A 17,534-nucleotide genomic window follows, 5' to 3' on the forward strand; every position below is an offset into this window, starting at 1 on the left:
GAATGTGTAAAAGAAAGAAATGTTCACAATTCAACAGTAGAAATGGTAACTCTGTAAAAAAAAAAAAAAAATCTTTGTTCTACAGTTTGTCACTTGGATTGAATCCTTGGAGAAACCAACCAGTGTCACACCTACATCAACACAGGAAGATGAAGCCAAAATAGAAGTGTGGCACTGCGGGGATAATAACTATCAACCATTCTAGCAAGTTGGGTTTGAGCTCATGGACAAACACATGACCTGCTTGAGACTGATGCTATACCTTTCTCATTAGGATGTCAAGTGTTATACGCACCAGGATGGTCACTGTAAATGCAAAAATGTAAAAATGCTGGCAGATGCTGCAGAGTAGCCGACCAGCTGTGCCCCTAACGTGGACAAACCTCAGTCAGCACCAGCTCTCACATGAGCGTCTCTCGTCAGCAGTACAACAATAAAACAGACTTGGGTATACATTTCTTGAGCTAATGCTTGATAACCATGCGCACAACAAATTCCTCCAGGAATAAATATAGTACATCAGCGGAAGAGGGGAGGAAGAACGAGAGAGGAGACAATGATACTACGACACCAATAACCAGCTGGATGTTCAACAGTGTGGCCATTGTAGAGCAAGTTTTTACAACAACAACTATGGTGTTATGAACCCTGCCATTCTTACACTCACAGATACGCTCGATGTAGAATCACCAATCAACCTAACATGTGTGTCTTTGGACTGTGGTAGTAAACAAGAGCGCTCCACATGGTAAGACCCCAACCAACCTGCATGTTCAAACCCAGAACTTCTTGCAATGAGGTTACACAGCTGTGCACTGTAGCACCGTGCTGCCCTGAAATGCAGGTCATGGTGTAATGCCATCGGGGCAGTTATTTTGGGCTAACAAGACCAGGACCCTATCAAAACGAATGGGGGAAGAACACAAACTGCAGTTCTGGTGAGACAAAAACAAGTGCAAGTATAGAATCACCAGTCAAATCTGATAAAATCCACTTGGAAGGCTTGTATGTAGTTCACAAAGCATTTCGCCCCAGACTGTGCAACAACACAGTGGATGTTACAAACCAGATGATTGGCTTTTTGTGGTAAGGATTGGGACATGGCGCCATATTGCCGGAGAAATTTTACCATGGTCCTCATGTGAAGTTTGCTGCAGTGGGTGTTTATTAGTGTTTATTAGTACGTTGGGCTTAACAACACAGAGCATGAGCCTGTGAAGGTAAGCCGACCCAGAACATTTGTAGTGTTACACATTTTATAGGATGTGTCAGAGGGCAGGAAGGGCCTGTACGTAAATATAGAAGTGAATAGTGGGTAGTTAGCATACAGTTGCTAATTAATGACAGGAGGTAAGAGAACAATGAACAAAAGGTGGTGAAATAAGGGGGTCTGGTGACCAAGCTATATAGTTGCTAATCCATTTACAGGAGGTAAGAGAACACATGACAAAATGTGATAAAATCAAAGGGTCTGGTGACCATCAAAAGAAGAGAGAACGTCTTTCTTCATCATCATCATCAAAAGAAAAGAGAATGACTTTCTTCATCAATATATACCAAGTGTACTTATAGATTTCTATTCAGGATTATTTAAGTGGTGAGTCTCTCCCTTAAAACATCTCTCTTAACTGCCTGTGTGGCCCCGAGATTTTCCTTATATGAGTTGAAGAATTGAAGAAGAAGGTTTCTGCCAAATGCGCAGTTCGACCTGTCCGTCTTCCTGACCTCGGGTAGCGGAGGGCAGAACTCGCAGGGCTTTCAGCTCACCGCTGCCTGGTGGGGGAAGCAGAGAGAACAAGCCACAGGCTGATGTAGCTGAACGGATGGAGATCAGCTTTAAAACCCTGCAGTCAGGTCCACATTCAGGAGAAGAAGCCCGAGTAGAGGTCATGACTGTAGGAGTAGTGCTTTAAATGTTGCGCTGGTTTTTTGGTCAACAACATGCCAAAGTGCCTCCTGTCGTGGGGTATATGTGGGGAAAATTTGTTGTGACTTGTCAAGCAAATCAAATGCAAATTGTGAGTGTGGTGATAATTTCAGACAGATGCTTTCTGATGTGGTGTCAATCCACATGAATGGCACAAGGAGAATCAATGCACAATTTCTTTTATGTTGAGGACATTCAATTTGTTCTACGCTGTTAGACATAAACCTTTAGAATGGGATACAGACAAGACACGAGGCAGAATATACACATTAGCATATAGAAAATGCCCGTTGTTTTGTGGCCAACATGACTCTCAGTGCTGTCGACCGGTCGCAAGTGCGTTCGTGTCATCCCACTTGATGCCAGTGTCACCTTGCATCCAGAACATGTAGCTAATGCTGAGTTTGGTGTTTGTCTCCCACTGGGGCTGCCCATGTAGGAAACAGCATGCACCTGGGGAAGCACATGTCGCTCAGGGCGAAAACATACACTCAGCACACGTGTTATGCAAAAAAAAAAAAAAAAAAAAAGCCGACGCTTTGTTTCATCACATGCCCTTCAAATTATCCACTGACAGGTACATTGTGTTTCCAGCTGAGGAATGAGCTTAAGTAGACGTCTGTGATCAGCGCTAAAGATTTGTGCCAGCAGTATGTACGCCGGTCCTTAGTGGCCTACATTAGTGAGTGAGCAGAGGAATGAAAATGACTGGATTTAGGGTTCTGTTTGGGATCAGATTAGGAGCTAAACCCCACTGTGACTGACAGCATAATAAGCCCCAAAGATTTTGAATATTGTAATCACTATGAATTTATACTTTCATGAATTTATATTTTCTTCTCTTTTTTTCCACCCCTCTAACAAGCCTTTTTCATAAATTCCCTCCTCCTCCTCCTCTTCAGCTTCATATTTCCCTCCTCTCCCCTCCCTCATCATCTTCCTCTGTCAGTCTTATCACTGTGCCCTTGGCTTTCACTTCTCTGGGGCTTTGATGGGTGCTGTGATGGCAAGATGATTGACAGGCTGAGCTGATTTCCACACACTAATCATGACATCACTGCTCAGTCGATTTCATTTCACATCACATCATATCATATCAAAGCGGCCTGATTAGAAGGTGAAAAAGCCCAAAAGACATTTTTGCTCCGTATCTTATAGGAAAATAACGTACACTGTCAGTATCATTTACAGTACAAATGAACTGCTTACACTTTGATGTATTAACAGTTATCTGAACAAAGAAATGCAAACCTTAGCCAACAACAACTCTTTCATTTTTGCTCTTCACTGCCCTGTGAAGCACTTTGCACTACATGAAACAAGTCTGAAATTGCTAATGTATAACCTCACTATTGTCTGTTCAATTGCTTTATTATCATATACTGTGGTAAGGCACTTGCAAGCTTCCTCCAATGCTTGGTGTATCAGAGTCAGCTGCAAAACAGAAAAAAAAAATTAGATGCTAAAACATCAGGACCAATTCAGTTTGTCTAGTTTTGGAATGCTTTATCTTGTTTTTTGTCATTTTTATATCACCAATATTGGATGTCATTGTGCAAGGACATAGTTCACAATGGACCTTATGAACAGCTTCATTTGCATGTGACCTTAACGCATGTTTAACAAGAAAAATTAAGGTCGTGAAATGTGGCTGGAATGGTCACTGATGTCAAGGGAGTTTCAAGACTCTGCAACTTAATTTGCACAGTGCACTGAAATGAGACAAAATGAATGACTGCTGTAAAGATAAGACATCAATTAGCCAAGGAATGCTTTGGAAGACGATGTGCCGTAATGAAAAGCGTAATTTGTAGTTAATGGAGTAAGTGATGCAAAAAAAAAAAAAAAAACAGCACTGTGTGAACATTTTAAAGGGCGTTGAGATAGAAAATTTAACTTAAACAAGAGTGAGACAAACCAGACGATGACCTAAAATTCCCATAATTTATCTACAATCTTCTCACTCCAGGATTTTCATGATGGCAAATCACCCTCTCTAGGTTACACCAGAATGGGAACAATAAATATTAAAGGGCATCCAGAGGGAGCTTTACGGAAGATACACTTTACACCCTGTCCATTATTGCTCCAACTAGGGCCACAAAAAAAATCCTCAAATGATATGATTGATTTAGATGAAGACTAAATTTTAAAAGTCCCAGTTGAGTGGTACTGCAACTGTGAGAATTGTGATCTAGAATAGTAAATTGTAATGATTATTTTGGGCAAACAATAACACACACTGATGACATTTCACCCACTACGACTCCCAAATTCGTTCTGACGAAATCAAAAGTGCAAATATTTCATTGATTGTCATTGGCAATGTATATTAGGAAGCTGTGGTTGCAGGACAGACCTGTTAGAAGGTGTTAGACTTGCACTGTTTTCCTTTCGCTGAAGACGATGCCGCCGGCCGTGCTGAGCAGGCTGCAGCTCCGCACAGGTGAGAGCCAAAAAAGCTGTGTGTTTCAGGGCAAAAGCATTCTGTCATGAGCTTATGGTTTCATGGCAGGGGCTGTCTGGAATATTCAGTCAAAGCTGATTCAACATTCAGCTTAAGGGCTACTGTAACTGGAAACATGCCACAGAGTCAATTAGAGGCTTCCACGGGCACACCACCTCTGAGGAGCGTCTCACCTGTCAGTCTCTCTGGAAGTAGCTCTATTATGACTCCTGGGCTGAAAGTGAGTCCCACTCCCCCACCACACTGTAAAAATGCATTACTGACCATAAAGGTATGAAAGGAGGACTTACAGAGACATGAAGCAGCCAACCAAAGTTTTACACCTCCAGAGTGCATGTGGGCACTCCTATAATACCCCCATCCTCGTGTACTCCATCATTAACTTCCTCTTTCTTGCTGTCTCGCGCCGTCTCGCCCTCTCGTTTCCACACATGACTATACCGTGCTATAAATAGCAGCAGCATTCCCCCAAATCATCTTCTCACTGGGGGGAAAAGGAGCATTAAACCTAAATAACCGTGCCTGTGCCTGACAGGCAAAAGGTCAGCGTTTCACCTCCGAGCCTGACGCTAATCATGGTGACAATATTTTTGAAAAAGTGCGCACAGATACTCACAGCAGCTCTGTCATCTCTGACATTTCCCATTTTCCATCTTGTTATCTGCAGCCTTCTGTTGACATTCCCAAAGCCTCACGTGCGGAGCCAGAAACAGTCGAAGGAGGATCTAAAAATAGCGGCAGCACACAGCTCAGTGTGCCCAATGTGAGTGAGCACGTTTTTAATATCTCTTCATTAAATATGCATGAGATTAAGTACTCTAGACTCCACTGTTTATTGAGTGACAAGCATTGTTTTGAAATTCATCCACTCCCTGAACCTAATTTGTTGTTTCTCCAGCTCGATATGAATGATGCCCGACTCGATGGCACGTGAATGGATGCGAAACAGATAGATCATAACGCTGTACGCAGTGTTGGAAGTCTTACTGCACAGCGAGGTATTTGAAATGCCTATTTCTTTATAAGGACCTTCTAACTCCTGCCTATTTCCTGTGGTCCCTAAAAAAATGCAAATTAGTGCAACTCAGTGCACTAATTAATAGATATATTACTTGATCTCATAAATGTGGGAAAGGAGGCACAACTTCTGTCACTACAGCTGTCTGACATTCACCGTTAAGTGCTTTAATCATCATTTGAGCGATGTGAGTGTCAAAGGTTGCACACTCACCCTTCTGCACGTCATTTTCCTCTTTGCAAATCTGCCTGTCGTAGTGCTTTGTGATGGGTCTTGGTGGAAAATGCTGCGTTTTCTCATTAGATTGTGGTCATACACCTCTGTGCAGGTGCCAGTGATTCAAATGTGGGTCATCACTCACGACCCCCACAGGCTGGGCAGCGTATGCCACGGGAGATGCTGACAGCCCGGGCCGAGCTTCACGCGCTTATTTAACGAAGACCGGGCGTCAGCGGCAGACCTTTCTCTTGTTGTGATACATCGAGAAAATGCCATATCTATGGTAAAATAGGTGCAAGTGTTACAAGGCAGCTAAAATCCCTTTGCTGAATTGGCTCCAGTGACAGCCTCTATAATCCGAAGGGACAGGTGTTGCCATGACAACAGCTTGCCCTGAGCTGAGCGGGCAAAGCTTACCAACAAATGATTACATGAGTAAAAAAAAAAACAGAAAAAGGAAAAAAAAAAGAAAAACCTATGTCTGTGCCAAATGTGCCCGTAAAGAGCACGCGAGGCAAAAAAAGAAAAACCAAAACACCTAAGGCCTCATTGAGTTCTTCAAACAGGAGTTAGAGACACAAAGTAGAGCAGATGCCACGCAGTCGGCAGGGACTGACCTTGAGTCTAAAGGCAGGTAACTTAGGAAAGAAGCTGTGGACTGACGGTGCATGGTGGTCTCACTGCTCTGTTGGCTAAAGATGAGCTAATTATAGACCTACTGGATCTGAAAAGCAGCATCACCAAACACAAAACCCGTGAAGGAGTATCTGTGCGATCAATGACCAAATGTCCCCGTGACCTCTGACCTCGTAAGCTTCCCATCATTCACCAACCTGGCGAGGTATGTGTTCAGGCTGTCGATCTGTATCAGTTAGTCTCGCTGACATTTACAGTGTGCGCTTCTTCAGACAGGGCTTAATTCCCCAATCTGGACTCAAATATTTGTTGTTTGGCTGTTATCTGCCACTAGTCTGGATGCTAATCCTACAAGACGATAAGAACGACTGCTGGTGTTGTTTCAGCAAGGTGAGTCGGTTTACCTCGACACGCCTTACGTTGGTTTGACGAGTAGTTCAACATTTTATACTCTCTTCGTCGTCTGCTTTTGTCTGAGTTCGCATCCACGTGTCTGAGAGCTCAAGTATGAGCCTACCGCCAGCAGCTGGTTGCCTAAGCTTAGCATAACGATTGTAAACAGAGGAACAGAAAGGCTGGGATCAGAACGATAAAGGTGCTGACTGGAACCAAGAGTTTTTGCTCCACAACATCCATCCATCAATTCATTATCTATACACCACTTAATCCTCACTAGGGTGTGGAGGGCCTGGAGTCTATCCCAGCCGACAGGTCACCAGTCTATCGCAGGGCTACACTTAGAGACAGACAACCCAATTCACATCTACAGACAGTTTAGAATTACTAATTAACCTCAACATGTCTTTGGACTGTCGGCGGAAGAACCCGGAGAGAACCGACGCTGCACAGAGAAAACATGCAAACTCAACGCAGAAAGATCCCAGGCGTCCTAACCGGGACGCGAACTGGGAACCTTCTAGCTACGAGGCAACCGAAGCCAGAACAATGATGTAAAATACTTCAATATATGTACTATATTAAATGTAATTTATGCATCTAAATTGGATTTGAAGACGAATGGCAGCTGTGGATGTATTATTTTCTGTATTTTATTGTTAGTTTTTTAATGCTAAATTATAACCCCACCAAACAGCACGGTTCAGAACAGCTGCTCCTATATTTTCTGTATTGCCTCAACACCGGCGGCTCATCTGTTCTGCAACACTTTGTCCCACAGTCCTATCATATGACGCCAAAAAAAAGAAGCATTTTTACCAATTTTTAGCAGCTCTTCTGCTCGGCTCTCTTTGAAAGCTCGATCTCCTCACCCCTTGCCATCACTATTTCATATAATGACAGCTTCAGAGGTCTGGAAACATCACATCATCACAAAGACAGTGGCAAATAATATACTGTCTAGTGAGGCGTGCTTCTAGAGATTGGCTCCATGGGTGAGACTCAAGGTGAGACAGGTTAATTTACTTTGTATACTATTAAGGAGTTTCATCCAGTAGTTCCCAAACTTCACACACCTTCACCTGCTTGCTTTTTTGGACCCTTCTAGATTTTCTTATTTAACCTCAAAGATTTATAAAAATAAAAGTTTTAAAAATGTCTCATATGTCAAAAAGTTCATCAGCACTGGTTTAATATTGGTATTGCATTTTTTGAGCTGTTCTTATGGGAATAATAATCTATAAAATAACTAGTAACCATAGTTAACGGATATTCTAGTGAGTAAAAGTACAATGTTTCGCTCAGAAATGAATTGAGCAGAAGAATAAAGTAGGAGGAAATTGAAATACTCAACTAAAGTACAAGTACCCTAAAATTCCACTTAGCACCTCACTTGAAAATGATTAAATGATAAAACTGTATTGACTCACTTGAAATGACACTGATACGCTTTTGCTCCACAGTGCATCAAAACAACACGCTGCAGTGCTTAATATCAGAAAAATTACTCACAATGGAGAAAACTTAAAAATTTACAGCAAATTTCCCTCAGCCTAAATCAGACAAACTAAGAAAATATGACAATAATTACTGTGTATTGAGACCATGGCACCAATGTGGTGTCATCTGTCATTGGTTTAGTTTTTTGTGTGTTTTGCTGGTGTACAAAGCCTACCTGAGTCTTAGTTGGATTGGATAGCAAGCAATTAGGCAGTTTTATCCCATTACCTGTTTCAGTTGTTACTCTACAAAAAAGAGAGCTATTTCTTCTCCTTGGAGGGACACTGTGTGAGGAGGTAAATTCATTTGTAACCAAACAGAAAAGTGTCCTCCGATGTTGGAGTCACCACCGCTGAGTCTTAAACAGTAATGGAGAGACGCCATACGACAACACAAAAGGTGTATTCCCATTGCACCGCCACTTTAATAGTGTTTCTGAATTAAATCATTGCACATGGATGTCATAGAAAAATAGATGTGCCATAGTGTGATCTCTGTTGTAGCATGTTTCGTCTGCCTGCACACACACTTATATCCAAAACACATAAACCCCTTTCATATTTCATCACTATTGGCATGTACCGTACGAGAAACTCTCGCCGTCCTCCCTGCATTAGGTGAGTAATGGCACGTCTCATTTGCCCTATTTTGCTCAAAGCGCTGCATCCTTCCAGATAGCAGCCGTCCAGTGAATACAGCGATGTCAAGGCAGACTAAGGTGCTGCAGTCGTGTCCAGGTTCAGCAATGTTCAGAGAAAATTACTGGTAACAGGGAAATGGCACAAATGTGTGTGGTAAACTGCCTGCTTTCAGTGTATCCCAAGTCCATGTATCCACACTTTTTTGCCAAGATGAGAAAATCGATAGCACTCTCATATCTGTCCATTAAGCACGTCCATTACGAGGAGGTTAACATAACTCTCTGTGGAGCCCATGTTGGCTGCCTTGCAACCTCACAGTAAAGATAAGACTGCAGGTTGATGCACGTGGTCAAGCATATAATTCCCATAAAACCACAGTTAGTCATTTTGCCTCTGCTGCTATGTTATAAACAAGCTTTAGATGCTTTTTCAAGGTGGATGGTGTTACCTTTGGACTGGGTCGTGGCTTTCTTAAAGTTATGGTTTTGTGTCAACAGTTTTACTTGCCTAAATGTGTTGGTTTTGGAGAACAAAAATTTAACTTGAAGTTAGGTTTTGTATACAAAAAAAAAATGCTATTGAGTTTCTACATTCATTGGGGACCGGATTTTCAATATACACTCACCGGCCACTTCATTAGGTACACCTTGCTAGTACCGGGATGGACCCCCTTTTGCCTTCAGAACTGCCTTAATCCGTCGTGGCATAGATTCAACAAGGTACTGAAAACATTCCTCAGAGATTTTGCTCCATGTTGACACGATAGCAACATGCAGTTGCTGCAGATTTGTCGGCTGCACATCCATGATGCAAATCTCCCGTTCCACCACATCCCAAAGGTGCTCTATTGGATTGAGATCTGGTGACTGTGGAGGCCATTGGAGTACAGTGAACTCATTGTCATGTTCAAGAAACCAGTCTGAGATGATTCGCGCTTTATGACATGGCGCGTTATCCTGCTGGAAGTAGCCATCAGAAGATGGGTACACTGTGGTCATAAAGGGATGGACATGGTCAGCAACAATACTCAGGTCGGCTGTGGCGTTGACACGATGCTCAATTGTGCAAATTGTAGCCTCAGTTTCCTGTTCTTAGCTGACAGGAGTGGCACCCGGTGTGGTCTTCTGCTGCTGCAGCCCATCCGCCCCAAGGTTCGACGTGTTGTGCGTTCAGAGATGCTATTCTGCTCAGTTGTAACGAGCGGTTATTTGAGTTACTGTTGCCTTTCTATCAGCTCCAACCAGTCTGGCCATTCTCCTCTGACCTCTGGCATCAACAAGGCATTTGTGCCCACAGAACTGCCGCTCACTGGATATCTTCTCTTTTTCGGACCATTCTCTGTAAACCCTAGAGATGGATGTGCGTGAAAATCCCAGTAGATCAGCAGTTTCTGAAATACTCAGACCAGCCCGTCTGGCACCAACAACCATGCCACGTTCAAAGTCACTTAAATCACCTTTCTTCCCCATTCTGATGCTCAGTTTGAACTGCAGCAAATCGTCTTGACCACGTCTACATGTCTAAATGCATTGAGTTGCTGCCATGTGATTGGCTGATTAGAAATTTGCGTCAACGAGCAGTTGGACAGGTGTACCTAATAAAGTGGCCGGTGAGTGTAGTCTTTTAAGTGTTTGTTTTTGGATTGATTCTAAGAGGAAACACATTACTTGCTAACTTCGACAACTTGTGATGCAATTTTGAACCATTTGACATTTCAGTGATATTGCACACATGCACACTTGCTCTGGAAATTGCATACTGGAGAAAATGAGACACATTGTGTATACGTGATTTATTAAAAGATAGCAAGTTCTCTGGTGTAACGCTAATGCCTGAACTTGGCAGCCACATCATCACACGCTCTCCAGCAACCATGACGATGATGTCAACAACAGGAAAATGAGCCACATAAAAAAAAAAAACATTCATCTGGGGACAGGACTGCTGTGTAGAAACTCCAGCTGTACTCTTTATGCAACCGAACTAACAGTTTATTGATCGACTGAAAATCTGTGTCAGAATGGAAACACTTTATAACATTTTTGTAACAGTGGGTATAGGCTGGGTCCAAATTGATTTGCCTTTAGCTCCAAATGTGGACTGTCGCTTGGACTGCTTGAGAAACCCTGATCTAGAATCTGTAACGCCCAAAGTGGTGACCAAGATAAACATCATTCTATGTAGATGTAATTTCCATCTTACTGTATAAATAGAGCTGCTGCAGTTCTACAAATAGAACTACTGCCTTGTTGTTTTTATTTAAAAGAAGGTCTAACCGAGATGGATCCTATGTGGACTAAAAACAGAAATAGTAATGGAAATTCACCCACCAGTTTTTAAGATATCTTATGAGCCAGGTGTTGATTGACATGTCTGCCTCTCCACATGTTTCCTGTTGGTATCTCTACTGTCATTGTCAAATAAAGCCAGAATGACAAAATAATCTTGATGAAAATGGAGCTCATCAGCACCCAACTGCTCTTATTCCTCAGGGTCTTAATAATTACAGATTTTATTAAAGAGCAAAGTACAAAAATAAAACATTTTGTCAAAGTAGTCCAAATTTCAAAACAGTACAAAGATTTAACGACTGCAAATGTGTCGACTGCATGGAAGAGGACGTTCCTACTAACAGCAAGATTAATATCAGTTAGAGATAACCTCTAAAGTCTTTCGGCGAGTTGATCAGCAGGCTAGAAGACACGAGTCTTTCCAGTTTATCAGTTCTGTGAATCCCTCAGGTATCACTGTTTGTTACCTGGCGGAGGCAGTTAATGTCTAATTTTGGCATTTCATTTATACCGTGGAACTTGTTTATTTTCCCATTACACTCTGCACAAGCATTAAAAATTTACGGAGTCAATTCCTTGTAAGGCTATTTTTGGAAGCCACAACCCACAAAAGCTACCTTTCCCTGGGTAGCTCAGGCTGCCAGGGTAATTTAGGTTTCTAAAACCAGCTCTCACGTTTAGACTTGTGATAGAAGAGCATTAAAGCATGGAGGCATTATAAGTCCTTCTCTGTGGACTCCGGCTTATATTCTCGCAGAGCTGTCTCATCCAGGAACACTTCAAATTAGCATCTCTGCCCACGGGGCAGTACTAGGAAAACACTGGACTGTCTGTAACGTGGGAGCCAGGAGCTGGCTGACAAAGCCCAGAGGGCCGGAGCAGCCCTCATGCCTTTGGTTCGAGATTTTAGAGAGCGAGTGGGAGAGATAGATAGAGTAGGTGGACAGTTTCATCACGGTGAAGAAAGAATGAAAGCAGGGTGTTCTCCCAAATAGTTCTGGAGGGTGGTTGTACCAATTAAAGAGTCGAGTCGAGTTGATTACTTAATGTGAGAAAAAGCGCACCTAAGTACCCTGGCAGCTATTCAAACCCACACATTTGCTCACAGGCATGTAGTTACAATGACTTGAGACTGCATGAGAAAAAGTAGAATTTTTATAATAAATCCGATCACATCCATTGAACATGCAGGTCATGTCAATTATTCAACAAGCTGAGCTTTCTAATTATGCATATTCACGTAAGCATCATCAATTTTGCACATTAATTATTCACGTGATTAAAGTGTCACATTAAAATGCAAAAATGTGAATGTAATATAATATGAAGGAATTTCCAGTGTTTTTTTTTAAAGGCAATTTAAAGCAGTTGTTATTAAATGATAAGCTAATTAACAGCAATACTGACATACAGTTGCAGCTCAAAAAAATCGGAATATCAAGAATAGGTGTTTTTTGTAATGTAATTCAAAAAGGTTCAAAAATGTTTATATATTTTATATTCATTACAAGTAAAGTTTTTAGTTTAAATTTTTATGATAAAATCAAAATCCAGTATCTCAAATTGTTAGAATATGTCCTAAGATCACTCAAAAAAAGGCCTGACAAGACAGAAACAGGGCTCCAGGCTGAAACCAAAATGGTCGCATTTGTAACTTTTTCTTGAGAGTGTGCAAGTTAAAATTTCAACTGGTCGTATTGGTGCGAGTGCATGATGATCACTGAGCTGCATTAGTGTAGCTGTAACTGGAAGCTGCTGTGATGGTAGCAGTACTTTAATAATTTTGTTGTACTTTGGTATTTACACTTAAACATGTGGTCATCTTGTGGAAAAGTGAGCGCACCTGCACACACTGTTTTTTCCACTCACAGAAAAGAGCGCATGTAAATAAAATCACTCAGTTTCATCTCGGACAAATCTGACATGAGAACGCCCTGGCTTACTCATTTTTGGTCACATACCTGTCTGACCACAATGCAGCCTGAAATGTGGGGCGGTTAGGGAACATCAGTAAATTGTAGTGTCTATCACTAAGAAAAGGTTCAGCAAGTCATATGTTTTGCCTGTGACAAGGTGTGAGGTGCGACCAAATGAGAAAGTTGGTCACACCGGTGCTACCAGTGAAAAAGAACTCCATACAAAAAGATGAAATTAAATAATGAGCACAGTGTATATTGCACAGAGTGGATGTTGGACAGAGGTAGTGGAGTTGTACATTTACAGTATATTGCACTTATGCAACAGGGAGGCATTTATGCCTAAGGCATTAACCCGAACCCTAAATCCTCCATTCTGTGCTAAAATATTCTAATCTCACAGTTCGCAAACTATGATTTTGTTGAGCTTTCAACTGTTTTTCACAACTCTCTTCAGTGAATATTGCCTACTGAGTGTAGATGGCGTCCATACTGTTAGGCCCCAGTCATTTGGTACTAGTACAGGTACTTTTGCCATTACCAGGGAAAGGTTGTGGAGTGAATTTGTGATGTAGTCAGACTTTTGAATAAAATTATCAAAATATTTCTGTTTACAAATTGAGTTGGGTTAGGGTGAATTGCTGCCCCAAGCGAAGAAGTCTAAGTATCTCGGGCTTTGGTTCATGAGTGACAGGAAAATGGAGTACAAGATGAACTGATGCATTAGTGCAGCCTCTGCAGTAAAGTGAATGTTGTACCAGACCATTGTGGTGAAGAGAAAGCTGACCCAGAAGAAAAGAAACTCATCATTGGTCAAGCTTAATAGCAACCCTCAGGTAAGGTCATGAGCTGTGGGCAGTGAACTTGAAAAGACACAAGCAGCCAAAATGGGTTTCCTCCATAGGGTGGCTGGGTTTTACCCAAGAAATAGGATCAAAAGCTCAGACAACCAAAGGAGATCTGATTAGGATGCAGTTGTCCTTCCAGTAATGGTTTTCTGGCCACGGCCAACTGGGAGGAAACCCCAAAGTAGACCTAGAAATTGTTGGAGGAACTGCATACCTCATCTGGCCTGGGAACGCTTTGAATCTCTCTCAGAAGGAGTTGGAAAGTGTTGATGGAAAAGGAACTTCTAGGATGCCCTGCTAAGCCTGCCGCCACTGCAACCCAACCCTTGATCAGCAAAAAGTAAATCCTTGCATGAATGGAGGCTGATTGCATGGGACACACCTTAGATTTCCACCAGCCTGTGACCGTTTTTACACCAAATCATGGTGTGATTACAATCATACTTGCACACTAGCTTGCAAATGAACAGAAAAGTAAGACACCTAAAAGTAATGGCGGAAGGATCCAGCTTCTTCCCTTCCTGGTAGCAGTAGTTGAGTGAATGCAAACTTGAATGAACACACTAATAAAACAAAAGTGCCACCATGCCGAAGCATCGCAATACAGTCACTGTGTCTTGTATGGATTCACACATGCAGCCACAGATCCACTGCAGTCAATATGTTTTCTCCACATTTTAACAAGCAATTCCAAAACCCGAGACCATCCCATTTTTCAATAAAGTATGATAAAGGTTTACCTGAGAGAGTATGTTGAACAAAAGAAAATATTGGAACTACTGCTACACTCAAGCACGTTTCATTTGTTGAAGAAAGCTTTGAGAAATAGTCCAAAGGGCCAGATAAGCAAACACTGCGTTCAAAATAATTACGTTTATAACAGATGATGTGGTTCTTAGGGGGAAAAAAGAAAAAAATAACTTTTGTTCTCAAATGTCCACAATGTAGTTTCTCCATAAAAACAGAGAAATGTGCTGTTTGGTGCAACTTTAATGAGCATTTGGTTCTATACAAGCACGGAAATGTGTTGTTGTTAACACTGTATTGTACCCTTCACTGTCATTAGCATGCTTAGTTTATACTTGGTGGATCATTTGTGTACTCAGGGGGAATTAGCTTCTTAGACCAATTAGGCGTTGGCCGAATAACATGACATTTCAGTCTATAAGTCCATCGTGTACAAGATTGTACATATATTTGTTAATTGCTTTTTGCACAACAATCCATGCACATCAATTAACCTGGCGCTTGATTATGAGTTCTAATCTACTATTTGTCAAGTGTTGGGGGAAACACTCTGTTTGCTCTTCAACCAAGAAGCATTACACTTTCATCTTCCCATTTCTATTTTTGGATGTGTTCTGTGTTGTCCAGCGTAGCCCGTTCCTTCCACAGGCTTGTTACTTAGAGCTGGTGGGATCTGGGCACATGTGTCCCTGTTTGTTTCCGTTGTATTTTCCGAGAGGTTAATGCGTGCTGACATCACATAAATGTCCTCTCATCCAACTGAGAATATGCCAACCATGCAGCAAGCCAACTGCACACACGCAGGCGCACTCACACCCTTTCTGTCACTCTGTCCTCACCTCCCATCTGAGTGGCTCTTTCTTCTTTCCATAGGACAGTAAATCCCGTCTTCCTTCCTGCTTCAGGTTCTGATGAGAAAACCCACTGTTTCAGTACGTCTGTCTTTTATTCTGAAAGACTGCAGTAAGTTTTTGCAGGTTTTCAACTATTAAATACAAGGAATTTACAGTAAATATATATTTTTAGGTAGAAACTAAACTTTAAAGGAGCATTGCAACACTTTTGTACATCATAGTCAGTTTGTATGTTTTGGGTTGTAGACTACTATGGCATTTACGGTTCTTAAAAAAAAAAAAAAAAAAGACGTTTAACATAGTTTGGGGCTCTAGAAATAGCTGCATCAAGTCTGATAACATCAGTTGGCACTGAAGACAACAAGCCCGAAAATGAAACAAAGATTGGAGAAATCTGAAAGATGTAAGCTTAACATTTACCTTCAGGCTGCTTGAAGGTACAATTAGACGTGCAAACACATTCGACTCTCTAACTTAACTTCTGGCAGTCAAGTTGCATTGTGGGTAATATAGATAACAAAGAAAGCAAGTTGCATTGAATACAAATAAAACGTCTCAGAGAAATTTTCTGTGATTTCAAATTTCAGACTGAGGAACAGCATCACTGAAAAATGAATTTACTGTACAATCTAAAGCTGAAAACCTTACACATCATATTCTTCAGCAGGCTTTGAAGCTCAAAAATATGGATGCACCAGACTGAATCCGAGCCAGATGGAACTTTGTGAAGAGTGTAAAAGAGGAAATGTCCATCACTGAAGCGGATAGACTGAAAAGTTTCTGAAGAAGATGTACATGTTTGCTGACACTTCAAAAGCTGCAAGAGAAGAAACACTGATGTGATATAACACATGCATTAAATGTTTATTTTTAAATGCAAAGACAAAAGTAACCTGTGTGAATATTTAGATGTTTAGATGTTTGTTGTCATGTAGGTATGAAGAGCCAAGTTTGTGGGACTGGAAACTTTTTTTTTTTTTAACTTTATAACCACATATTCTCAGAAAATACAAAGCTTGAAAATGCACCAATGTGATGTATGTGATTTACACCCTGTTATCAAACACCTGCACTAGAAGACAGCAGGTTTTAGAAATGTGAAAACAAAGATCACAATGTGCAAATGATGGCAAGAATAAACGGATGTAAACTGTGCATACTTTTGAATATAAAAAAAGTATGTTTACAAGTGGTGTTTGATTTGATGTAAACAAACAGTACATTTGTTCATTTACAAAAACATTCCCCATACATCAGTTATAGAAAAAAGAAAATCAAAAGAGCTTTATGTTGTTTCTTTTTTCATAAAATTAGTATAAAAGTTTCATAAAGTGAAGGTGTCCGAAATAAGTATTTTGTGGAGTTGAAGCTTCAAAACTGTTGTTAAAGGGTGTATCTTATCCTAACAGTGAGTGAAAAATAACATAAAATCCCTTTCTAGTCGCTGATTAAACCGTAAACTCCTCTCTTTGTATCAAAGTTACACATTTAGATTTAGATTATTTTATCCTTTCCTGCCTTGAAGAGGCTTAGATGTAACTGTACAGTGTTGTTTCTTCTCGATTGGGCAGGTCTATGAAGTCCCTCCTTCTCCACCCATGGCGAGTTGTCACATTCGGAGTAACTCAGCCACATGTGATCCAACCAGAAACCAATTCTGTAGAAGACTATTGATACAGAAAGTCCCACCCTGTAAGTTGACAGGATTGGTTTGTTATACATATAAAAGCCTAAATTCATGTTTTTGAGCCTGTCATCAGTACACCTCAGTTTCAACATGGAAAAACTTGGACATGACTGCCTTTTTTGCTCATGCTACGCCTTCCAGCATACAAAAAAAACCCAACATGGACATGTTGACAAGTTAAAAAAAATAACAACTTGATTTTCACCAGAGGGGGGTTTTAAGTCAAAAAATAATAGGCCCACATGGGACATGATCCCCAGTCTCTTGAGTGAAAGTCCTGTTTTGAACCTAACACAGACTATGCGGCTCTTTGAAAGTGTTTCGTACCGTTACCATACCGATAGAAAACATGTTTCTTTCCACACATAACTGAGAATGCAGTTCACT

The sequence above is a fragment of the Stegastes partitus genome, unplaced genomic scaffold, assembly GCF_000690725.1.
Source record: "Stegastes partitus isolate 25-593 unplaced genomic scaffold, Stegastes_partitus-1.0.2 Scaffold256, whole genome shotgun sequence".
NCBI lineage: Eukaryota > Metazoa > Chordata > Actinopteri > Pomacentridae > Stegastes > Stegastes partitus.